General features: G+C 39.9%; 1 protein-coding gene across 2 annotated transcripts in view; it reads left to right on the forward strand.

Annotated features, from left to right (window-relative positions):
• The window catches only part of SPATA20 (spermatogenesis associated 20), a 2,234,575-nt gene that overhangs the window by 838,620 nt on the left and 1,369,896 nt on the right, over positions 1 to 26,059 (forward strand). The gene's annotated exons all lie outside the window — the stretch shown is intronic.

The raw sequence follows: 26,059 nt of genomic DNA on the forward strand, positions 1-26,059 counted from the left end.
TGAACTTGCTACTCTTGCACAACATCTGCTGTGTGGACTTTGTAGATAGTAGTTCACATATTCAACAGTGCTTTACAGTTTTGATTTCCTGTATTACAAAGATGACATTTGATGAAGAATAGTGACTTTGTGCATGTCTGGCTAGCTATGTTGTGCTAGCCAGGCTTCAGTTGTACATATGCCTAACTGTGGACTATTGCATATATTTCAGTAAAGTAACATTAAGCCATTTTGTGTTATATATAACAGTAAACTTGTTATAATTTGTCTCATTACAGCCCAGGTTATTGAAATCCATTTGCTTGAAATTGGCTGACCACACTGTTTGCCATTTTTTCCCTTTGTGGGCCTCATCCCCCACACAACTAACTCTGAAGTCCTGAAATCACAGAGTAGGCTATATTTCTCATTGGCAAATAGCCTACTTGGTTATCCAGTCATGGCTGTATTGATTTTGCCAAGCCTGGTTGTGAGTGAATAATCAAATACTGTCAGCTAAACAAAAAAGTATGTTTAACTGTTTGACTTATGGTTGCACATGCTCAGTTTATTGCATGCTTTCACCAGTAGTCTCCTTTTGCCTTTCCTTTGAAATAAGTCAAAGCATAAAACCTCATCAGTAGTACTGTTCACACAATGTCCAGAGATGTAAGACTTTTTTCATGTTACATCTTTTTTCTTTAGTTTCATTTTTAAGCCAGTACTCTTTAGGAAGCAAATGGCCAGGTATATCTTCATGTAAGGGCACTTAATACCTGGAATACCTGTTGATTTTGGCAATACAATCAGTGATGCATTGGTATATTGAAACATTAATATGTCAGAAAGGAGTCTGAGTTGGAAGGTTTGAGCATAGTAGTCAGAGATTAAATGGGGCCGTGGTTGTCGCACTGAGCAGCAACCCTTGTCTCTGTGATAACCTCCTTTGGACCTTGCACATTTACTACTGTGTTATTACATAGAAGACTCTGTGGCTGCAGTAGTGGAACGACAGTGGTATTTCACTTCACCTGGAAATGTGGCCGCACTGTTCCTTTGCTATTTAAATCTGTGCCTAATTTTATTGCTGAATCAAAGTGACCGGTGTAGAAATGACTTGGATATGCATAGGTCATCTTTTAGAGCATTTAGAGTAACGTGTGCAAACAATGTAAGCTATGACAAAAAGCACTTTGTTAAATATATGTTCTAATATGTTATCCCCAGTTAATTCTGTGTTTCTAGAAAGTGCAAATAAACATAATGAAATTTAAGGGTGAGAAGATTATTTAGCTAGTTGCTGCACTGCACTGCATTCCCAATGCAAATTTCAAGCTCTGTACAAGCGAAGGGGCATACCTAATCTGAGGTGGAGCTTAAGTTCTTTTGTATTCTTTATGTTATGTAATTACTAGCATATCTGTACACCTGATTAAAACATGTAAACCTCAGCTCTTAAATCATCTCATCTGTCCATTTTGACTGTTGGAATCTTTGCCATAAGACTGATCCAACTCAGCAAATTTGCAACTCTCCAAGCAGTTGAGCTCCTTCCCAGCTCCTATAGTCCACCTGTCTCTGGCTGCAACACCAAATCGCATTTTCTGCTTATGCAAACTAGATGAAATCTCCAGCACTACAGATTCCAGATGAGTGCTTAATATTTCAACCTTTTTTGTAAAGTTCTGTTCCATTTTTGCACAGTGCTGTCATTTACTTTTCATGTATACTCTGCTACTTATACAAGGTTACAAGAGAAAAACTTTTTATTCCTTCTTGCTTTTGTGACTAGCAAAGTTAGGTGTGCTCATTTCCGTTGGTTGTTCCCTTTCTTTTTGGCAGTTAGTAAACCTTTTGCGTTAAGTTCTTGTTAGTACTTTATTGTTTTTACTATAACAATTATTAATTATTATTGCTCCCAAGTGTTAGAGTTTCTTTCTGAATTTCCTGACTTAAAATTTGACATAGTCAAGGGATTCAGGAGATGCCCCCACTGGACGCAGAATTTTTCAGCAGGATACCCTGTGTGTGTGCGTGTGTGCGTGCGTGTGTGTGTGTGTGTGTGTGTGGTATGCCTGGGGCTAAAACATTTTCTGGCCTTCTTGAGATCTGTGCTGGCTCCAGTCCTCTCTGTCTTCAGAAGAGGAGAAAAAGATTGATTCTCAAAGGTCTCTTTCCTGCCTCTCAAGACCCTGACAGGGTGGAAGATGAGGATAAAGAAAGGCAATGAACAAGATAAAGATAAGGACAGAGCAAAAAGAAAGAGAAGGAGGAAACCAGTTTCCCTGACCCAACTCTTTCCTGGAGACATCTGCTGTGACCACTTCGACCCCTCACTGAGCCAATAGTTATTTTTGATTGTTCCCAACGAAGAATGGCTGGCAGCCATTTGCTTGAACAGGAATGCTCTAGATTTCTTCTCGCCCACTTCCATCACTTCCTTTAGGTATTCTAGGTCTGCACTACAGATTTTTAATGGGAAATATGTTGAGAACCTTTCTAAAGATGCAGAGGGATGTGGGTGTCATACCATTCCCCTCTCGAGAGCAAATTGGGTTGGTATGAGTGTTGTAAAGGAAGTTTTGGAGTTGCATTTTCCAGAGCTTCCTAATTTGGCACTGGCTGAATTGGATCTCTAGGTGCAAACTCTTGAGACCTCCAACTCTCTTGACTTCGATTCCATCAGAGTTGACTGGGTCTCTGCACTGACCCCTTGCTACTGAGTCTGGTGCATCCTCTATAGCATTGATTCATTTAGCTTCTTTTCTGGTGTCAGGCACATCAGCTGAGCAGGAAAGGGATGCTCCAACTTTGCCCACACCCGCTGGTGCCCATCATTTTCTTCTTATCATTCTTCCTTGGGGCAGAGCAGAACTGAAGATCCGAGGATTAGAGGGATACACAAATTTCCATATTGGGATGGTTGGCTCATGCTTGCCATGAAAATGGAATCCCTGATGTATGCCATTGACTACTTGCTTCACTGTTGTCTGTCTTTAATGATCTCAAACTTTGGAAAAGCCTCCATTGAAACCTTCACAGACCTTAAATGGTAAGGTGGGCATCTGGAAATAAGATTGTACATTGTCAAACATCCAGAAGAATGACCAGCAATGTAAAAAAACATAATCCCAACTGTTCTCCTCTTTCCTTCTTCACCAGTATCTGACATCTTAAAAGTTCTTGGCTTTATGGCTGCCTGTATTCTTTTTGTACCTCATATAAGATTCTGTATGATTTTGTACGAGATCGCTGCAGTGGATTTGGTCAATGGATTTTATGAACACTCCCATCTGCTTTTCCTCTCTATACAGACATTTAATGTGGTGGATGTCGTCTCCTATCCTTTCAGTGGTGAGACTTTTTACTTTTCCTCTTCCCAAGGCCATGGTAATAATAGACACTTCCTCTCTGGGTAGGAGTAGCATTTTTGGGGGAGAATGGTCCAAGGCATATGGAACCAACCTGAAGACAGTTTTCACATAAATGTCCTAGAGATAAGGTGGTCCTGCTAGAGTTGAAGGCTTCCAGGATCACCTTTCCCAGAGTATGAGTTCTATTCAGACAGCATGTCACTAGTCTGGTACAACAACAAATAAGGGGGAAACCAGGTTTTATCCCCCATGTTGAGAAGCTTTGAAGATGTGGCAGTGGACATTGTCTTCACAATGTTTCGTGGTAGTAACACATTCCAGGTAAAACTAACTAGTGAGTAGGCTCAAAATTGATACTTAAGCTACACAAATGTTCCCTCAGTCCTTTGGTGGCTAATATGATTTTTTGGTACTTTGGACCAGATGTTCATCGTGTTACCCTGCTGCAGTCATCACACTTGGGTTATCCTGCCATCAGGCTGTCCCGCAGTCGGCCCAAATTCCAAAGTCTTGGTCCGGCGTTGGTTGCTGTCGCTTCTTCCCTGACGTCAGTGCGTCAGGGGTATATAAGAGGCATCCAACGCCATTTTCTTCAGTCTTTCTTGCTGCGCGGTGCCCAAAGCAGAAGCAGTTTGCAAGTGTCGGTCGGCCGACCTGAGATTTTCGATTTGAATTTCAGTCCGAAGTCTTCAATAAAGCTAAGTACCCCATTGGGGAACATTTTCTTGCCTCAATCCGATGTCAGAAAAAGTTAGCAATTGCATTTCTTGTGGGAAGCAAATACCTCATAAGGACTTCCATTCCTGTTGTATTCCTTGCCTAGGCCCAGACCACGACGTCACAGGTTGTCATTTTTTCGCTAGGTTTAATAAATGCACTATCAAATGCCATTTTGACTTCGCACGGCATTACTTTGGCAGGAAATTTAATTATATCATGCCGTCGGAGCAGCCGACGACCGCAATTCATAAAAAACGCAAGGATGCTGAAGATTCTATTCCCTCAGCATCTGCCCCTGAAGACTACTCCAGCACCTCCAAACTAGAAAGCTGCTATAACAAAATCTCTAAATTTGCATCAAACTGTACAAACTCCACCCATCATTGCCTTTCCCTTCAATCCCTAAATTGGCTAGAACTACCAAACTACCTAACTTATCTGCAGCTGACAACAGCACACAAACTTATATTTCAGCCATCTAACTGTCCTGCTCTAGCTAATATCCTTCCTCCCTACACCCCTAAGAGATCTCTCAGATCTGAACATCAAAATCTGATTGCTATCTACAAACCTAAAAGACCTGCTGGCCAACTTCTCCTCTCTTTCACTATCGGTAAGGCTTGGAACTCTCTCCCTTCCTCTCTAAGAACCGTATCAAGCACTGAAAATTTCAAAACTCTGCTTTTCAAACATCTGTCCACTAAGTGGAAATGCACCTACTTTCACCCTACCTAAAACTATTCAAAAACTCACAAATATCCTACCTAGAGTGTAAAAAGGTGAGGCTGTCCTTAGTCCACCCCAACTAAAAACTATCCAAGTACATATTCATACCACATGGAATGCTCCATTGCACTCAAAATGTCCCAAAGACTTATCTTCATACCGCTTCATGTAAATATTGTAAATAGATTTCTTAACTCTCTTCTCTATGTGCTTATGTAATGCATTTTCTCAAACTACTCTATAAGAATACCTTTACAAATGTATAACCTTCTAAGAATGTGCTCATATAATGCTTTGTCTTAAATTACCCTATAAGAACAGCTTATGATTGTATAACCTTTTAGAATAACCTTAGTGAAGTAGTATTTGACTTTGTTGCAATAACGAATGTTTCTATTGTACAAACTGATCACCTCAATGTATCATTCATATTTTATATTTCTGTATTTTGTATTTGTACATCTGGAGCTTTTCTCCCCGGGCCTCCACTGAAAATGGGTCTCAGGGCCCAGTGGACTTCCCCGGTAATCAAACTGGAAATAAATAAATAAATAAGGACAGGCAGCCTAGGAATAAGCCAGACCCCGAGGCCTCAGCTGGGCCTGTCGCCGGTTCTCCGGTTTTCAGTGAGGCGCCTACACAGCTTCTGATGACCGCAGAGCTGGAACCCCACACAGCTGCCGACTCCCACACGGAGTCTACTAGGCCGATGCAGCCATCTACCGACACCGGAGCAGATTTAGACACCGGTGCAGAGGAAACACCTTCGGTTGCAGAAGGTGTCTTCAGACAGACTACACTCACCATTAAATCTTATGCTAAACTTAAAACTCCTTTAAAACCTAAGAAAACTGTTCATCAGTCTACAGGTCAAGGCCCCATGCCTAAGAAACAGATGCTTAAGATGGCTGAAGATTTAATTACCCTTATCAGGGGTTCCCATCCCCCTCCTGATAAAAGACCAAGACAAGAGGAGGATTATGCATCCTCTGACCAGGTTTCTCTCTCCTCAGATTCTTCTGAGGAACAGGATTACACTTTTCCACCTTATGAGGATTCTGATGCTGAAGATTCTATTCCCTCAGCATCTCCCCCTGAAGACTACTCCTTTGGGGAAACATTACATACCATGAGGGAACATTTCCACTGGGAAGGCCAGGATTACTTAGATACTAAGAAAAGGCTGAGAGTTCCTTCTATTACCACAGCACAGACCCCTTGCTATTCCTCCTGTTTTAGATATTGTGGATGATGTCTACTTGGAGTCTAGTTTAAATCCAGACTCACTACCTCCTGCTCCAGCCAAACCAGACAGATACTACAGAGTACCTGACTCACACAAATTCCTTTATAAAAGCCCTGTAGCTGACCCAGAAACCATATCCCAGGGTCCTAAGGGAGCAAAGGCTTCTATGGCTAAAAATCCTGTGCCCTCTGAAAGAGATTCCAGAGCCTTAGATAGATGGGGAAAGAAAATATACACCTCTGCAACTCTGGCTATGAGAGCATTAAGTTGCCAGTTTCACATGTTGAAATATCAACAATTCCTGATGTCTCAGTTAAAACAAAAAATGAGCACACACACAGAACAGCCTGAGTTCAAGGAAATGCAGGATCTGTTGCATGCAGCTGAACAGGTGGGCAAGCATACTTTACAATGCGGATTTGATTCACTGGAAGCTTCCTGTAGAGCAGCTGTTACTGGCTCAGTCATTCGTAGACATGCTTTGTTAAAAGAGCAAACCCTCCCTGACCATGTTAAAGCAAAATTATTAGATGCACCTTTACAACAGGATGTATTATTTGGTGTCAAAGCAGAAGAGGTTTTAAAGAAAATGGAGGATAAGGCTAAATCTATGTAAACGGTCAAGGATTTCTTGCAGGTACAACCCCCTCGCTTCAGCAGAAATTGGCCAAAAAAAATTGGTCCTTTCCAGCTTCAGACATCACAGACGGGCAAATACAGACGCCCAAGGGGCAGAGGTCAGTCACAGGGCCCTTACAAACCTCGCCAATGGGGTTCTGCTACCCAAAAAGGAGGAGAAGACAGGCCCCAAGCTAACAGAAGGCAGACACAATGACTCTATCCTCAAACTACCAAGCAAATCTCTCCTGGTAACACCCTTGGGAGGAAAACTAGCATTTTTTGCAGACAACTGGCACATCATCACAAAAGACAAATGGGTTCTAAACATTGTCTCTCAAGGATACAGATTCCACTTTCATACATTACCAAGGATCAAAGGAATGCTAAACCTGCCACCAAATCAATGGGCAGAGGCACAAAAACAAATTACAGCTCTCATGAACATGAGAGCCATTCAACAGGTACCTACACAGGAGCAGGAACAAGGATTTTACTCAAGACTCTTCCTAGTTCCAAGAAAGGACAAAGCATGGAGACCCATTCTGAATCTTTCAGTTCTGAACACCTATCTGCAAGTACCAAAATTCAAGATGCTTAACACTACAGCAGCTTCTTCCCATGCTGGGAAAGAATGCTTGGCTAGTCACTTTGGCCCTCAAGGAGGCATACCTGCATGTCCCTATCAGACAAAATTGCAGAAGATTCCTCCACTTCATTGCAGGTTCAACGCATTATCAATTCTCTGCACTTCCCCTTGGCTTATCTACTGCGCCCAGGGTCTTCACAAAATGCCTGGCACCAGTAATTGCAGACAAAGAGGAATTCAAATATACCCATACCTGGACGACTGTCTTATTCAAGCAGAAAGCAAGGACATTCTTTTACAGCATCTGGCATTGCCTAGGGTACACAGTAAATGAAAAGAAATCAAAACTAGTGCCCTCACAAAACATAACATTCCTGGGTGCCAGCTTGAATACAATGGCCCAGATGGCTTATCTCACGCCAGACAAAACAACAACTGTTTCAATATTTCAAAATAATGGCAACAAAGACCCAACTCCCTGCAAGAAAAATTCTGCAGGCCTTGGGATTCATGGCATCTTGAATTCTACTAATACCATTTGCAAAACTGCATATGAAGAAATTACAATGGTACCTGAAAAGTGTATGGACTCAGCACAGCCACAGCTTGGAAACAATGATTCCACTCATTCCCTGCCTTCAACAGGAGTTTCTGTGGTGGGCACAGGCATGTCACCTCAACAAGGGTCAGCCTTTCACCTTACCCACAGCCAGGCAAACTATGACAACAGATGCATCAGACTATGCCTGGGGAGCACACATGGCAGGACAGTGCATTCAAGGCAAATGGACTACAGATCAGAGACACTTGCATATCAATCCAAAAGAAATGATAGCAGTGCAGAATGCCTTGACAGCTTTCAAGGACCTTCTACACCCAGGACAGCTAACACCACGGTTATGTGGTACATAAACAAGCAAGGGGGCACACATTCCTACCCTCTATGCAGGCAAGCAATGACCTTGTGGAACACTGCACTGTCTTACCAGGTTCAATTACAAGCACAATTCCTGCCTGGAAAGAAAAACACATTGACAGACGACCTAAGCAGAAACATCATGGATCCACACGAATGGAAACTAGATCCACAAGTATTTGCAATGATAGCTCAAAAATGGGGACGCTCAGACATAGATCTGTTTGCAAGCCCCCACAACCACCAACTTCAAAATTTTTTCAGAAGGACCTTCCATCCACTAGCTTGGAAAGTGGACGCTCTCTCATTCAGTTGGAAAACATTAACAGTGTATACCTTCCCCCCACTGCCTCTTCTAGCTAAGGTACTGCTGAAAGTCAGATTAGAGAGGCCACAAATGATTCTCCTTGCACCAGATTGGCCACGCCAACATTGGTATCCAATTTTAAGAACCATGGCCCAGGGCCCACCATGGATTTTGCCACAAATTCCTCACCTGCTCACCCAGCGAGACAATCTGATTCTACACAGCCAGCTCAAGACTTTAAACCTGGCTGCATGGCAAATTACCTAAACAACCAGCCAACACCTTTATCCAAAGCTGTTATGGATGTCATTCTGGAGGACAGGAGGCCCAGCACCAGGAAAACCTATTCAGATAAATGGAAAAGATTTTGCTCCTGGAACCAGGCTAAAGGCCTAAATCCCTTGGAGCTGAACATTCCTCAGTTTCTACAATATTTAACTGAGATGTTACACCAAGGACTTTCCTTTTCATCTATTAAGATCCACGCCTCAGCAATTTCAGCTCATTAAATCAGGATCCTCCTTTATTTTCACATCCACTCCTAAGACAGTACCTCAGAGGGGCTAAGAACTTAAGACCGCCAAGGAGAGCTCCAACACCTACTTGGGATCTCAACTTTGTCCTGGAAAAACTTACACTGCCGCCCTTTGAACCAGCTTTTTCAACTGATTTAAAATTTCTTTCATGTAAAACTGCCCTACTACTAGCAATAACCTCAGCTAGAAGAGTCTGCGAGCTACAGGCACTAATGGCAGTGGAACCTTTCCTCATTTTTCATCAAGACAGTTTCTCTACGAACAAATCCTTCCTTTATGCCAAAGGTGGTATCCAGTGTAGCCCTAAACCAAACCATTCATATGCCCACCTTCTTCCCAAATCCCCAGAACAAAGGAGAAAGACTCCTGCACTCTTTGGACATTCACAGGCAATTACGTTACTACTTGGATAAAACTAAGGCTTTCAGAAAAACTGACCGGCTCTTTGTAGTGTATGCTACAGGATCACAAGGAAAAGATATCTCAAAGCCGACCATTTCTAAATGGATAGGACATTGCATACGTTTCTGCTACACAGATCATGGGAAACCAGTACCTGCTAACATTAGGTCCCACTCCACCAGGGCTACAGCTACATCAGCAGCCTTTCTCAGGGGAGTGCCAACCAAGGATATTCTGGAAGCTGCTACTTGGAGTTCAGTGCACACCTTCACCAAACACTATCACTTACCTCTTTACTCTAAGACTAGAGCTGGTTTTGCCACTGCAGTTTTGCAGGGCCTACTAGCCTCTTCCAACCCTGTTTGACTCCACCTCCCATCCTTAGCTTTGGGATTCAACCCAAGTGTGATGACTGCAGCAGGGTAACACGATGAACATAGTACATAAATGTAGATGTTCGAGTGTTCACCCTGCTGCAGTCCAGGTTACCCTCCCTCCATCCCCTCTGAAATAGCTGAACTTATGTCTACCACTTTATCCTATACTACCTCTGTGGTGTATTTGCTTGTACCCAAGGATTTTGTTTAATTTTTATATAGCCATATGTATATATATATATATATATATATATATTTTGCCTACCTTTTGGGGGCACCTGACATCGGGGGCAAGAAAAACTGAAGAAAATGGCGTTGGATGCCTCTCATATACTCCTGACGCACTGACGTCAGAGAAGAAGCGACAGCAACTGACGCCGGACCAAGACTTTGGAATTCGGGCCGACTGCAGGACTGCCTGATGGCAGGATAACCCAAGTGTGATGACTGCAGCAGGGTGAATCCTCGAACATCTACATTTATGGTAGGTACAAAACTGTACTTTTTGTTGCCATTTGTTTGCATCCCCACCCAAAACTGAATGTAGCATATATTGTGCCCTCATCCTTCCAAAGGGATAGTCACCAAGAGAAGCCCTGGTATGTCATATGGCCTCCCAGACTTCTCTATGCCTTTTTCTTTTTTCCCATTAATGACAAAATTTCTTCTGAAAGGATCTCTGCGTGAGTCCTCAGTAATGCTCAAAGCCCTCTTCTAGTCAAGGCAAATTTGTTTTCCCTTACTATGGCCTCACCTAAAAATGCATCCCTGCCTTCTGGATCTCCTATCCCACCCTCCCAGGAAGGGTCACCCCGAACATCCATTCCCTCAAATTAACCACTTGGTTTCTTTAATTCCACTGATGCCCATGGATCTAGATTATTCTGCCAGGATGATCCAGATACTCACATTTGCAGGAAAATGACTGTACATGTAGACTCAAAAAAAAAAAAAGTAGAAAATGTCCTTTGCTGCTGCAGTTCCCGCAGTCTTCCATTTAGCATCTTCTCTATTTGTTTCTGGCTCCATTTGCTGTACCATCAAAGTTTATTCAACCACTATTTCTAATTTTCGTCACCTTCCTAATGAAAGCCAACCATTAAGTACAGTACCCTTTCATGGGATCTTAAGCTAGTCCTAGACATGTTTAACCCATTCCCCTTTTGAATCAACTTCTGAGAAATTCAAACTTTTTTCATGGAAGACTTTTTCTGGTAGCTGCTGCCGCAGCCAGAAGCGTGCAGAGTTAAATGCTTTGTCATCTAGACTGCTATATTTTGTCTTCTACACAGAAAAATGTTCACTTAGAACCACTTTGTCCTTTATGCATAAGGTTGTCTCAGACCTCTGTTTCATTTGAACTATTAGTCTTCCAGTCTTTTTTGTCAAAACACTCCAGTGGGGAATTACCTACGCACATCAGTTCATAAGTTATTACTAGGCTAACAACCACCACTGGAGCCTTTTTAAGCCTAGCCATGCATCCACATTGTCTAACAAGTTCTGGTATCCTTTGTAAGTATAAGCAGGGATTTGGGAGGTGAACCATTTACAGGCTGCCTGTGTCCATTAAAGACAAAGGTGCCAAACCAGGGATGAATTTACTGTTTCCCATACAGCTGTCCAAGTTGCACTTGAATTTGGGTTAGGGAAGAATTCTGCTTCACAAGGATGAGGAGCCTGTTCCAGAGAAGGGGTATTCTCTGAGACGTATACCTGTCTTTCAGGCATGTCCTATTTATATCACAGGTAAGGTTTAAGTCTTTGGAATGGGTAATTTTGGTGCTGTTTTGCAGATATATAGGAGGTCCATCAGGGTGGGGTCCAACAGTGCCTTGTATGCTAGGCATTGATCTCCACTCAACAGCCTATAGGAGATAGAATACAGGGATAGTGCTTTGAAGAAGTCTGTATAGGACTTATTTATGCCTTGTATTCTTTTGCTGAGGAACCTCTGTAGATGTTCGTTATTGGATGTGCTTGGTTAGGTACATGCCAAACTGAGGCATTGTACTCAATGATAGGTCTGATGAATGCCATATACAGTAGAACAAGAACCTCCTTGGACCTAGATGCCATACTTTTGTTTATAAGTTGCAAGGCATAGAATGATTTCCTCATTACTGTAAACACATGATGGTCAAAGGCTAGATTACTGTCCACGTGTCCCCAAGTCCCATAACTTTTAGGTGTACTCTTAGAGTTGTGTTGTCACAGTGATAGTTACCAGGGGTGGCTGACTTCCTGATGGATACTTAGTCCATGGCTTTAACACAAGTGATTTGTCTGTGTCAGCCCTTCTTTGAGAACGTAAGTGTTGGTGGGGGTTCTATGACTGCTCCATATTTGTAATCTGCAAATGTGGGCAGCCAGAGGCCCTTGACATTGGCCTTGACTTCAGAGAAGTAGGTGCCAAAAAGGTGCAGTCCCAGGACTGATCCCTGAGGGAATCAGATGGTGACTAGCCTCTTCTAGCTTTTTGGGTCCTCTCTGTGAGCCAGGTGGCTGTCCACCAGGTGATAAAAGGGTTTATATCTAGCCTCTTGAATTTGTCAGCAATGCCTGAGTGAGAGATTGTGTCAAATTTCTTAGCCATGTCAAGGTAGGCAGTGTGAATTGTTTTGCCCTCATCCATTGCTTTGGTGGCTTCTCAAAGATGTCCACCACGTTTGGTGTTGTATATGATTCCCAGTTAATAGTGGGGTAATTAGTAATATATGAATATGGCATTTGGTTGGGTTGGATGGTGAGTGTTTCCAGTAAGCTTAAATACATGTTATGGGATTCCTGGGTCATAGAGGGGGACCTATAGATTGAAAGGAAGTGGTGTGGTATTTTCTCTGTTGTGATTTGAAAATGGAGCAAGCTTAAGGGCATCATCCTGTTTGACCAGCATTTAGGTATGTTTAATTATTTTGTATGTAAAACGAGACAGCTCTACCTTTAGTCCCCTGGCTGTGCAGTAGCTGGTCTAAATGTGTGGAAGCCTTTGTAACCTTGCACTGCTGGTGTGCTGTCCATGGCTTTAAACCAAGTCTCAGTGATTGCACAGGTGTCTGCATTCTCTAGGGTGAGGAGAGCTTGTAGGCAGTGGAGTTTCTTGTTTAGACTCCAAGCACTGAGCAGTAACACCTTTAGATTTTCTTGGTTTTGATTTGCTATGTTGGATATATTTTCAATTTGCCATTGCCTAAAAAAGGCACTACAGGGGAGAACAATGTTTTATCTAATGTTATAATATTGTTTACACCAGAGTGGACTATGATTGTGTCATACTGGTAATTGTGGTCCAGTGACCTGAGTGGTTGCATAATATGGCAGATACTGGCCCCTGATAAGCAACTGACAATAACTTTCTCCTTAACTCAACCTGGTGAGAAGGTCATCAGTGTGGGTCTCACAGTGGAGTCTCTAATGACCAGAATGTTGAGTTGAGTTGTGGCTTGCCTTATGAGCTTAGAAGTAGAGGTTCCATGAGATGTGTGTGTATGTGTTGAGGTGGGTGTTACTTTGAAAGAGTGCATTTGGGGCTGCTGAGGGCATTTATTATGTGCTCTTCACCAAGGAGGTCTTTGGGGTTTAAGAATGCTACATTTAAGTGCCTCATCATATGTGGGTGCATGTGTCTGCTTCATGCTGTGTCTGATGGGTGCATTGTGTATACTACTAACAAACCTGGTTGACATTAGGATTGATTTTATGTGAGAGCTTTGCCTGCAGTGACATTGTGTAAATACATCTCTCACATACCTCATCAGTTTGAAAATTAGTTGGTTGTCATTAAGCATGAGGTAATTTCTGCATTGCCCCGGAATTCCTATATCTACCTAGTTGTTAACAAAGATAGCAGGGAAGTTCATATTCATGACAACAGGCCTTTTATTGATTAATCAGTTCTGGTTCGAATATAGAATAAAGTTTGAAGTATTTTGGTTTGCAACTCTGGAGACCGTGCTGATCACTGAACAAACTAGCTGCCCTGTATTCATTTAGGTTTTGGTGAAATTTCAAGGGTGCTTTTACAGGAAAAATGTCAGTTCAGAGTGTCTGCGTGTATACAGGGCAGTGACAAACACTTGAGGGAAATCTACTGAAGTAGACACTGATGATACAGTGGATATAAAAACTGTACACACCCCCCCCTGTTAAAATGCCAGGTTTTTGTGATTTATAAAAAATGAGACCACCATAAATCATTTCAAAACTTTTCCTACCTTTGATGTGACCTATAACCTATACAATTCAGTTGAAAAACAAATCTGTTAGGGTAAAAAAATATAAAAAACGCACAATGAGCTGGTTGCACAAGTGTGCACACCCTTAAACTAATACTTTGTTGAAGCACCTTTTGATTTAATTACAGCATTCAGTCTTGTGTAGGAGTCGATCAGCATGGCACATCTTGACTTGGAAATATTTGCCCACTCTCTCTTGCAAAAGGGCTCCAAATCTGTCAGATTGTGAGGGTATCTCTTGTGCACAGCCCTCTTCAGGTCAGCCCACAGATTTTCTATTGGATTGAGGTCTGAGCTCTGGCTGGGCCATTCCAAAACCTTAATTTTCTTCTGATGAAGCCATTCTTTTGTTGATTTGGATGTATGCTTGAGGTCACTGTTGTGTCGAAAGGTGAAATTCCTCTTCAGCTTTCTAGCAGACGCCTGAAGGTTTTTGGGCCAAAAGTGACTGGTATTTGGAATTGTTCATAATTCCCTCCACCTTGACTAAAGCCCCAGTTCCAGCTGAAGAAAATCAACCCCAAAGCATGATACTGCCACCACCATGTTTCACCGTGGGGATGGTGTTCTTTTGGTGATGCAAAGTGTTGTTTTTTGGCCAAACGTACCTTTTGGAATTGTGGCCAAAAAGTTGAACCTTGATCTCATCAGACCATAGCACATTCTCCCACGTGCTTTTGGGAGACTTGATGCATTGTTTTGCAAATTTTAGCTGGGCCTGGATGTTTGTCTGTGTAAGAAAAGGCTTATGTCTTGCAACCCTACCCCATAGTGCAGACATATGGAGAATATGCAAGGTTGTTGTCACATGTAGTACACAGCCAGTACTTCAGCTCTTTCAGTGTTTCTGTAGGTCTCTTGGCAGCCTCTCTGACAAGTTTTTGTCTTGTCTTTTCATCAATTTTGTAGGGACGTCCAGTTCTTTGCAAAGTCAATGTTGTCCCATATTTTCTCCACTTTTTGATGACTGTCTTCACTGTGTTCCGTGGTATATCCAGTGCTGTGGAAATATTTTTGTACCCTTCTCCTGACTGATACCTTTCAACAATTGTAAGCTGCAAACCATGGCTTATGCTGTAGCAGGCAACTGAGTAAATATCAGGAAAATCCTACCAGGACAGCTGAACTTTGTTTGGGGTTAATCAGAGTCTCTCTAATTGTGATGGCAGGTATGTACCTAAGAAGACTGAATGTTGTAATTAAAGCAAATGGTGCTTCAACGAAGTATTAGTTTAAGGGTGTGCACACTTATGCAACCAGCTTATTGTACGTTTTTTATTTTTTATATTTTTTCTCCTAACAGATTTGTTTGTTTTTCAATTGAATTGTACAGGTTATAGGTCACATTAAAGGTGGGAAAAGTTTTGACATAATTTATCGTGGTCTCATTTTTTTTATATCACAAAAACCTGCCACTTTAACAGGGGTGTGTACACTTTTTATATCCACTGTATATGGATGATGTGATTAGAGAGATATTCTGAAGTTAAGTTAGAGTAGGTAATCAAGCAGTACTTGCCAAAAGAAATGATTAGCTTTAATAAAGAATGATGAATGGTGGGGATTCACCTAATTGGCTGCTACCTGGTTGCTACCTAGTACTAGTGATGGTCTTACTGCAGCTTCATGCTGTGGGGGTACATCAACTCTTAGCTTCTTGTCTCACCAAGAAGCAAAACAGTAGCACTAATCAAGATGAGAAGCAGGCCACAACTGTGCAGGGATCTGCAGGCTTGATGTAGCCTTTTCCTGGTAGATGCTTTGAATAGCAACCAGACAAATCAGGAAGGTCACACAAAAACAATCATTGCTCAGTCAGAGACCATCAGGAATCAGTGCCAATTGTCAGGCTTCCTGGGGATCAGTAGTTTCCAGGAAACAATGTCGCTATGTTCCTTCTCTTACCAGGAGCAAAACAGAAACACTAAGCTCAAGATGACAACTGAGCAGAAGAATGTGGGCTCTCCAGTCATTGGTGGTCTTGGACCAGATGTTGCAAATTTTAAAGGTGGTCTTGGACCAGATGTTGCAAATTTTAAAGGTAAGATGGAAAAACTGGTTTAATATCCTAAGGACTGCAGTGTGCACTCAGCAGTTTGACATGAAAGACAGGATGATAACAAGCTTTAGCAGTCTAAAGGGTGAGCCAGTAATTTTAAAAGAGCAAGGTGGCTTGTATTGGGGTATGCACTTAGTGTTCTGGCTGTGTGAATAAAGTGGGAGGACCAATAAATTTAACTACCTGAAGGGGGAGTGGGATAAATTTAACTAGCTGAAGGGGGAGTGATTTCACAAAATGATACTTTTGTGCTTACTGACAGTAGCCAATGAAAGAGAGAGAAGGAATTATGTGGTCAAATTAACATAAGGGCATACAGTTAGAGGAACTGGGACTTTAAAAATACAACAGCATCAGCTCTGTTTGCTTACCTAGTTAAAATATGCAATAGAAAACAATATAATAACATCACAATATACAAAATAGAAGAAATAAAGTTAAACAGGGAACCAAGTCCATGTAGTGTGCAGACCATGCACACTTGTTCCTAAGCACTTTACATAAATGAGTGAAGTAGAACTCTTTAAAAATGTGGGTTTGAACAATTGGAATATTTTCAGAATTGACCCTGACCTTCTTAAGACAGTTGGTGAAAAAACACTTTTACCCATAAGATGGAAAAGAACCACAAATCTGTCTTTGAACCATCAGGATGAATACACACACTTTTACAAGGGTTCCTATTAGAAGACCGAAGATGTTTTGGTCGAACTTAAAAGACTGAAATGGCAAAATATCAAAGAGGCTTTTAAGCTAATTCTTTCCCTGGGAAAGAATTCACTTGGCTGCTTCGGTACTTTGCCATTTTCGGCACTGTAGTTTGGTCTCTGTTGGTATATTTAAGTGTGGGGGCGAAGCTCCCCACTTAATGTAATGTTCAAAGCGTTTTGTTTTTTATTTATATTTTTTGTTGGAACAGCGATTTTTTTTTCCCTTGGAAAAAAATCGCTGTTCTGACAGTTTGACATTGTAAGCTTCCTCTTACATAGGGTCGATTAATCACATTCACTTTTTTAAGCATTTGGTGATCTAATATAGACCCTTTTGCAACTGGTACCCACAGTTGTGGTTTGTGTAATCCATGTACCTTTATTCTGAACTAAGATTCCATTATTTTGTTAGACCAAAGAATGTTCATAGCAAAATGAAATTGTTCAACAAAGAGGGTGATTTATGTGGCAAAATGTTCTGGGTTTTACAAATTATTTTATATAGGTAAAGCTAAACCTGTCCCGCAAAAGCGCATTTATGAACATAGTTACAATATTACCAAGAAGAATATTAATAATTCTCTTTTCAAACGTACATCGTCATGTACATCTTACAAAAATTTTTGTTTGGAATTTTGGAAGTCGTTACTCCAAATAAGCGGTGAGTAGGAAAATTTATTAAGTTAGTGAATCTCATTGCCAGCTTAGATTGGATGCATCAAAAAACAGGACTTAACAATCATATCTGTATTATCTCCTGGTTGAGACTAAGAGCCTACCTTAGTAGTGCTCAGCATGTGATGTGTGTTTTAACAACTATTAACTGTATTATTTATCTAACAATATTTAACAGTTCATTGAGTGATACTATATATTACGTATTTTACAAGGAACTACATAATTACCCACGGTGGTAGTGCTGCGGTATCGTTGTCGCCTCACAGTAAGACGCTGTCCGGTTCGATTCTTAGCTAGAGTGTTTTCTGTGTGGTGACATGCATGAATGGGTGTACCTTCGTTGAAGGTTGTGCGTCAGGGCTGGTAACTCGGCACGTAAAAATCAACTACCAATCATTAGCGGACCGGAGTTCCGCTGTGGTGACCCCTAACTGGGAAAAGCCGAAAGACACAACAACAACAAGGAACTACATAATTGTGTTATACAGCCTGTTCAGGATGAACTTGTATCTTATTTTTTTTCTTACACTTGTGATTTTCATGGTGTTGAGTAAAATTTTCATTTTTTTATATATGTTTTTTTACTAACTATTCTTAATTTTTAAATGCACGAAAGTGTCAGTGTTAGATTGTTTCTACCGTCTCTCTAAATTAAAATGTTAGCTATCACATGGTTATTTTAATTTTGTATTTAAATAACTACCTGGTGGCATAGTGGTGCAGCAGTTGGCATTGCCACCTCAAAGCAAGAGATTCCCTGGTTTGATTCTCAGGTGGGGTGACTTATGTGCAGAGTCTGTATGTTCTTCCTGCATTCATGTGGGTTTCCTTCTACATTCCAGAGTCATGCATCTGGAGCTTTTCTCCCCAGGCCTCTGTTGAAAATGGGCTGTGTCCCAGTCGGACTTTCCTGGTAAACAAATGGCAAATAAATAAAAAATAGTTTTCATGGTTCTGATGAAGTCCAAATATGTTATGGACAAAAGCACTTAACCATGTTGTCTGTTAAACTTATTTGAATTTAAAGAGTTCTGCTTCATTTGTTTATGTGAAGTGCTTGGGAACAGGTGATTCATAGCCGGCATACTATGTGGGCTCAATTGTTATGTTTAATTTTATTTCTTGGGCAGCATGGTCATGCATTCTACACAATAGAAGAAAGCATTAAAGAAGAACAAACAAACCTTTCTTTCACAGCAGTCTGTGGATGAGTCTAAGTGAGCTTTTCCAGTAAAGCCTTGAAATGTTTTATTTTACCCCTTAACTACAAGGTTTAATTCCTAGCTCCCCCTCAGTTCACATGTAATTTAACCTTAAGTGATCTGTTCTAAATTCACATACTAGATGTTAATATACAATGACACTTTACTTACACAGATCAAAGACCATTAGGAAGGACAGCCAAATGTTTCTCTCATACTGGGGCAAAAGGTTTCCAAGGTAACAATCCAGATGATTCACTGGTTGTATAACACTTGTGTGCCAATCTGGTAATAAAACCCTCTTGGTAAAGCCAAAGATGTATTCCACAAAGTCTGTTGCAAATTCTGTACCCTTTCTCAGGAATTCCTCAGTCAGTGAGGATATGTTACACATTTGTTAAACTTCGTAAATCGGACTTAATTTCCAGATCCAGATCTTCCTTTGAAGCTGTCATACTGAAGGGCATCCTTTCAGTATTGTACAAAGGAATTGGGTAGCTGGAGACGCACATCTGATTTCTCTGTTCTTTATTCTGTTCCTTAGATATATACATCTTAATCAAATTTCATCCATATATTTTTCTTACTACTCTTTTGTAAAATTTGTCTTTCATATTTAGTCACGGCTTTAATTTGTGTAATTTGAATATATAACTATTTTATTGTTTGTATTATTATTATTGTCTGTTGATGTTTATGCTGAAATTTTATCAAATGTATATTATCAATTAATGTTGATGTGGAGCTTCCCCCCGGCATCCACTAAAAATTGGTAACCTTGTCCAGTTGCACTTTCTAGATAAATAAATGTCAATAAATAAGTAAACAGTCAAAGTAGATGTACAGGATGATGCAAGATACAAAACTTATGTAGTTACTAGTTTGTATACTTTGACAACCCACCTTCCAAGTCTTCATTTTTCTTGTACCAGATGGATGCAGTGGATATATCTTGAAGCCTGACCACTTTTTTCTCCTGATTTGTATTATTTAGAAAGTTCCTGGTGCAGATGTAGTGGGAGGGGACAGTTGCACTGTGGGAGAAGGGAATGAACTCAAGCACTTAAAAGTGAAGTCATTTTGCCAAGTTGGCTCTGCCATATGGCAAAAATCCCAAAAGGCAAAGTAGATAGACTTTGGTGGTGACTCAGTGCTATGGTAAGTACATAACTTCTGTTTGTTTTAATCTAGCCATCTTTTACGTTTAGATGCATTCTTTGAAATGAAAATGTCATGTTTTTAGGTTATCCAGATCCTGAGCATTTTTCAGCAGTGAGTTACATTTGTGATAAACCTAAGTACAGGTTTTTGCACTTAGACTAGAGATCGAAAGCATTTTGTATGGAGAAGCATTTCTGCCATTAGAGCTTTCTTAGTTCTGTATTTTGAACTTCTTTAAACCTTTTTGTTTCACTTATGTGTCTGAAAGATTGTTATAGTGCCTTTTCAGTTTTGGAGGTTTGGTAGAAGGAGGCACACATTGGTATCTGAGCCCTGCTGATATGTTCCGCTTTACCATAGATATAAATTAAGAGGCACTGATTCTATTTTGTGGAGCTAGAGCAAATGGCAGCTTTTCTGCAGAAATATGCATAAGTGTGCAGAGACACATTTTTGTATATGTAGAATAAGGAAGGCTGTATAAAAGAGATCTTGGATAATACTGTAAGTTTTAATTTCGCTAGTTACTTTGAATAGGTCGGTGTGCATAACTGCTTTCTGGCGTTTTAACGTAGTGTCATCATAAGTGCATAAACCCACTTTAAACAAAATGTGTCTCCTAAAAACCATGTAGGCAGTGCATGTTGTAACAGCTTTTAGCACCTGCTTAGTTCAGATTTAGTGCCAGTGTACTACAGTGGAGATGGCATTGGTTTATCTCCAGCTCTCTTAAGTATGTCACCATTGTCTTCATCTTCATTAAATTTATCTAGTTTTGCAGACATCTGTAGTACAGTCATCAGCATAATAACCGTTATGTGTGAGTGTTGTACCATCATCATTGTGAAAAGTAAAATTTAAATATAACCTGTTAAATTTTGTTTGAAGCAGTCATCCCTTTTGTAAAACTGTGTTTAGGGGAAAATTATATAAAAATTTACTTAAGTCAGCTCATCTTACAGAAAAATAAGTAAGTAAGCCAACGAAGGCCAGTGTGCAGACAAACTATTGTCCATATAGTCATTGTTTCCGGTCTTACAACTTCAATGAACATGTTATGTTTTTGCTGACTGCACTCACACTTCCTGGAATTGCAGTTATTACTGTCAAGCAGTAAGCATCATTAGTATTAATATTTTTATAAATAGTGTCTCGCTAAAGAGTATTAAGTCTTCTGTAATACCCAATTTGTAAAATTAGAGATCTCTAAAAGAAAATGTTGTTTTATTCATTTGTAAAAGAAATATTTGCCTTTGTATGAGAGCAGACTGCTGTACGACTCTGTCTTATGAAGCTTATATAGAAGTGTTGCAACTATTTTCTGAATCAGAATCTAACAGAAGTACAGATATGTGAGCTGCACTTAAGTTTTCCAAAATGTGCTGTTGGTCAACTATAATATGCGATATTGTCTGAAATATGTATGTTTTTCAGTGGCAAGAAAATGTGCATGAATTTATGATCCAAGCATTTGGAGTTTTGTAACTGAAGATCGCAGATTTCATTTTGCTGGAAACTACAGCATTTATATAGGATGTGGAAATGCAATTTGTTTACTCCATAATTACTGGATCTGTGACTCTTACCAAAATCAGGTTTAGTTGCAGCATCCAGCCTCAATTGCCAGAGGAGCACCTTGTGTGTGTGTGTGTCTTTCGGCTTTTCCCGGTTAGGGGTCGCCACAGCAGAACTCCGGTCCGCTAATGATTGGCAGTAGATTTTTATGTGCTGCCTTGCCGGGCCTAACGTACAACCTTCAACGAAGGAACGCCCATTCACGCATGTCGCCACACAGAAGACGCTCTGAGAATCGAACGGACAACAGAGGAGTTCCTTGTAGTCAAGTCTATTTTCCCATACTACTGCCGTTGCTACAACTAAACCAGGATTAATCGATCTTGTTTCTGTTAACCCGGTGCTCAAATTGAGGTCTGCAGAATTATGATTTTATTTATTTTTTTTTATTTCCATTTGGTTTTAAGTTAGAGGCTAAGGTATATTAAATAACTTCTTATAAGTTATCTTTCTTTGTTCTTTAATAACGTGTTACCAGTTCCAGTATGTTATGTTACTGATTGTTTTTTATCTTAACTAAATAATTCAATTGTTTTTTAATTGGTTGTTTTATTTATGGTGTATGGACTTGGTAAAACTTTAGTTCTGAAGAAGTCCCAGTGGAGGACAAAACCTCGACTACCATGTGGTTTGTGTTGCAATAAACTTGTTTCTGTTATCTCAAAGTTTTGTGCTTGGGTCGACGTGGAGTTTTATTATTTTTATTTTCACTATCAAATTTATCACAGATCTATGACTCTTCCCAAGTTCAGGAAGCTATCAAAGTGTAAAGGAGCGGTTAGAATCTTCTTAAGATGATAGCCAGCCTAGAACAGGTAAACAAACTCAGTTTGTAAATATGAAATGTTGCTCCATTACATCTGTGGTTTCTTCATGAAAAGATAAATATGTAGCGAAGACAGCTAGGATAGAAAATCAGAATAGAAGTTGAGAAATCAGAACTAACCTGAAGCTGTTGAGTTTGTGAGCCTTGTATCTCTGCTGGGAGATTCACATACTTTAGATTAATATTCACTAATTCTCTCAAGAGTTGCTATAAAAAAGAGCAACTGTACACAATTTTCTGTATTCCGTTTGTTCACAATATTATTTTGTGTTTCTATGCACAGTTTTATAGCATTGTGTGTATTTACCTGTTAGCTGTATTAACTTCGTCTTTAAGTGTAGTATTTTTATTTATTCATTTTAAAAAGCTTCCGACGTGTCTAGAAATAACTTGAAACAATATTTATAACTACCTGATGACAAGCTGCTGAAACATACGTTCGCTGGCCAGATGGCTCTGCAAATTATTATTTGTGTTTATAATTATTTGACTTGTCTACAAGAGTGAAGCAGTAACTGGGAGGTGCACAGCTGGGTAATCTGGGATGGTAACAGTTTACCATGAGCCTAGGTAGAAAGTTGTAGTGCTGGAGAGCATTACCAACCTTCCCTTGAAATTAATGCGTGTGTGTGTGTGTGTGTGTGTGTGTGTGTGTGTGTGTGTGTGTGTGTGTGTGTGTGTGTGTGTGTGTGTGTGTGTGTGTGTGTGTGTGTGCAAAGTTTAAAGTATGATTATTGTGTACGAGAGTACCAGTAGTCCAGGGGACAGTCCTGGGGTAAGGAGTTGCACTTGAAAATGTGCAGGAATGAACTTTGCTTTATGTGGATGGAGAGTCTGTTCCACAGCAGTGGTATCCTCTGCAAAAGATACCTATCCAAACCATTCTAGTGATGTTGCAGAAGATGTTTAGATCTCTAGACAGAGCATTTCAGATGCCATTTAACTTGCTGATGTGTAGAATGCACATATGCAGAATAATGTGCAGAAACATGAGTGAGGTATAAGGGAAGGCAGGACTTGAACAACTTGGGTAATGTAGGACTGATTATAGTTATATAGAACACATGTGATGTATAATGTATCTAAATGGAAAGATGTGAAGTATGATTTATTCTTTTCTATTAATGTATACTTACCTGTGTCATATAGGATAGTTGTGTTTAAAAATAATATGCTAATATCAGTGCAACTTCAGGAGAAAAATATTCATGGAGAAATTAGTATGGTGTTAAAGAAATAGTGGAACATAGTAAGGGGGATAACAATTTAATGGAAAATATGGCCAAATGAAAGAGAAAAAGGAGAAATAAGACTTTAGTTGTATCTTCAATGTAAACTAATTGGGCAGTAGTGAGGTCACACACTGTTAGACCATTGTTTTACACCCATAGTGTTTGGAACAGTCACACACACTTTCTGACAATACTCAAAGTACAGTATTATTATATCTAAAATACTTTAAGAGCCACAAAACCCTCCCTTATCTTTATTTACAGACTACTGCCTTACACAGTACCAAATGCCCAAGGTCACGATCTGTCATCACAAAGCAGAACTGCTTGCTGTTGGCATCTCTATGGTCTTGTTGTGTAGAGAAATGCATTTATAGAGGAGACAGCTCAAGACTGGCTGTTACATGCTTCCTGGAGGTTAGGATACATGATGTGAGGAATGTTTTGCATTTGCGACTGACAGCAAAATATTTGAATGGATGTTGATAGTGGTTGGTTAGAATAATTTACAGTTACTAAGCAAGAGGACTCCAGATTACATTTTATGACTTTATTTATTCCAGGATGTTATAAATTGAAAACAGAATCAAAAGACTTGATATTGATTGTGGTTGACTGGAATAATTTAGAGTTACTAAATAACAGGATATTACATTACATTTTTAACTTTACTCCAAGGTGTTATAAATGGACAAGAATTGAAAACAAAATCAAAAGACTTGATAAAATAATGTCCAATCTGAAATTTGGGGAAATGTGGTCACTAATTCAGGAAAACATGAGAAATTTAAGCCAGATGGTGGCCATGTAAATTGATCAAGGAAATAGTTTTTAAACAGTACAAAAAAACATTTTTTGCCAGATTTTAAGTACAAGACCCATTAGGCTGGAGGTTGTGAAAATCTGTGAAAAAGATGTCCCTTCTCTATTTTGTGTGAATTTCTTAGACTCTCCCACTAAGGGCCTCTTAAATGTTAAGATGTTTATCATATTATGTTGCTTTTATGTAGACAATCCACCTATGCAGCTGTGCTACATAACGTGGGCTATTGGGAGAAGAAATAGGGGCTCTTGTGAATATTCAAGAGGTTATTGTATTCACATAGCTTGTCATTTTGCCCCTAAATTAAAAAAAATGCTTAGACAGTTTAGTGAAGTTAAAAAGGGAGGATAAAGAAATTTATTTTTTGGCCCTGCACTGCTCTCCCAGTCCACAGTTTATTTCTGTTCATGCTTGGAGGAATTGTAAGTAACATTTGGCGATTATGACATCATTGTATATAGGAAATTGAATCTGACATGCTGGTTTTGGAATATTAGATCAAGAGAGGCAATTTGATAATCAAATTGTTAGACTGCAGATGATAATGAAGCCTGATAAACTTAATAATGTTATTGGCACTGTTTTGTTAAAGCTAGGTAAATGAGTTATCTCAGTTTACACTCTGTTGTATGCAAAGATTTTCACATTCATCTTTGCATAGAAGTTTAATTGTTCAACTTAAGTAGATGAAATCTCAAATCCAGGTATGACTTAGACCTTTAGCATACAAATACAAGTGGTGTAAAAGGAACATTATGACAGTGATCACAACCCCTGCTATTTGGGGATTGGCCAAGTATCTTCAGAGAATGTGACCTACTGGAGGAACCAGGGTTGTTGAAATAAGCTGATGAAAGTGAGAGATATTTGGCCTAAAAAACAGCAAGGTTGTCTTAAGTAAAAATATATGGTTGGAAACACAAATCCGTTATCAAAAAGAATAACATATATAAGAAGTGGAAGAGGAAAGGAAATATTGAAAGTTTAATAGTATGTAAAATACTCCAAAGACAATTGAAAGAAAAGTTATATAGGGGAACAGTTAAGGTGTGTGGTTGGTAGAAGCAATAGGAATATGGGGCCCTCTGAGACCCCTAAAATGGTTATAACAGGAAGACAGCAAAGAGAGCCCTTCTTACTGATGAAAATGGCAGAGAGCGCCATTTCGACTGATGATACTGGATCGCAACTTAATCAGGAACAAATATTCAGATACTTAAAACCTGTCTTTATAATCCCAAATTCTGTCCCCCTCTTAAAATTAATTATTGCAGAAGTAATGCTGGTCATAGGGACACTTGACTAATACCTGATAACAGAGATTTCAGTGAGATTGAATATATGGAAAGTTAGTGTCCTTGACACCATTTCATTTTAAGAGCTGTCAATATTTAGTCCCAGTTTGCATTATTTCTGTAATTACAGACTGTAATAACTGAAGAGAAGAAGTCAAGTATTGCCCTTGTATACAATGATGAGAATCATGAACTTCATGACTATTTAAGTCCTTGAACATAGCACTTCACAGGGTAATTGCTTTATACATTTTCCCCTCTGTCTGCCAACACTCCTCCTCCTGGACTTAATCCAGTTTGTTCCCTTGGGTTTGGGTGCAGTTCCATAAGATCCATTAGGCCAAGAGTCATAAGGGAAGGGGGTGCAGTCATCCATGCAGCCGTCTGGGAGTTAATGCTATCACTGTAATCCTAGCAATGACAGTATTTTATTATTACTTAGTAACCTCTAACTATAACCCTGGTGGCAACAT

This window comes from Protopterus annectens, chromosome 11.part0, assembly GCF_019279795.1.
Source record: "Protopterus annectens isolate FY-2018-M chromosome 11.part0, PAN1.0, whole genome shotgun sequence".
Classification (NCBI taxonomy): Eukaryota; Metazoa; Chordata; order Ceratodontiformes; family Protopteridae; genus Protopterus; species Protopterus annectens.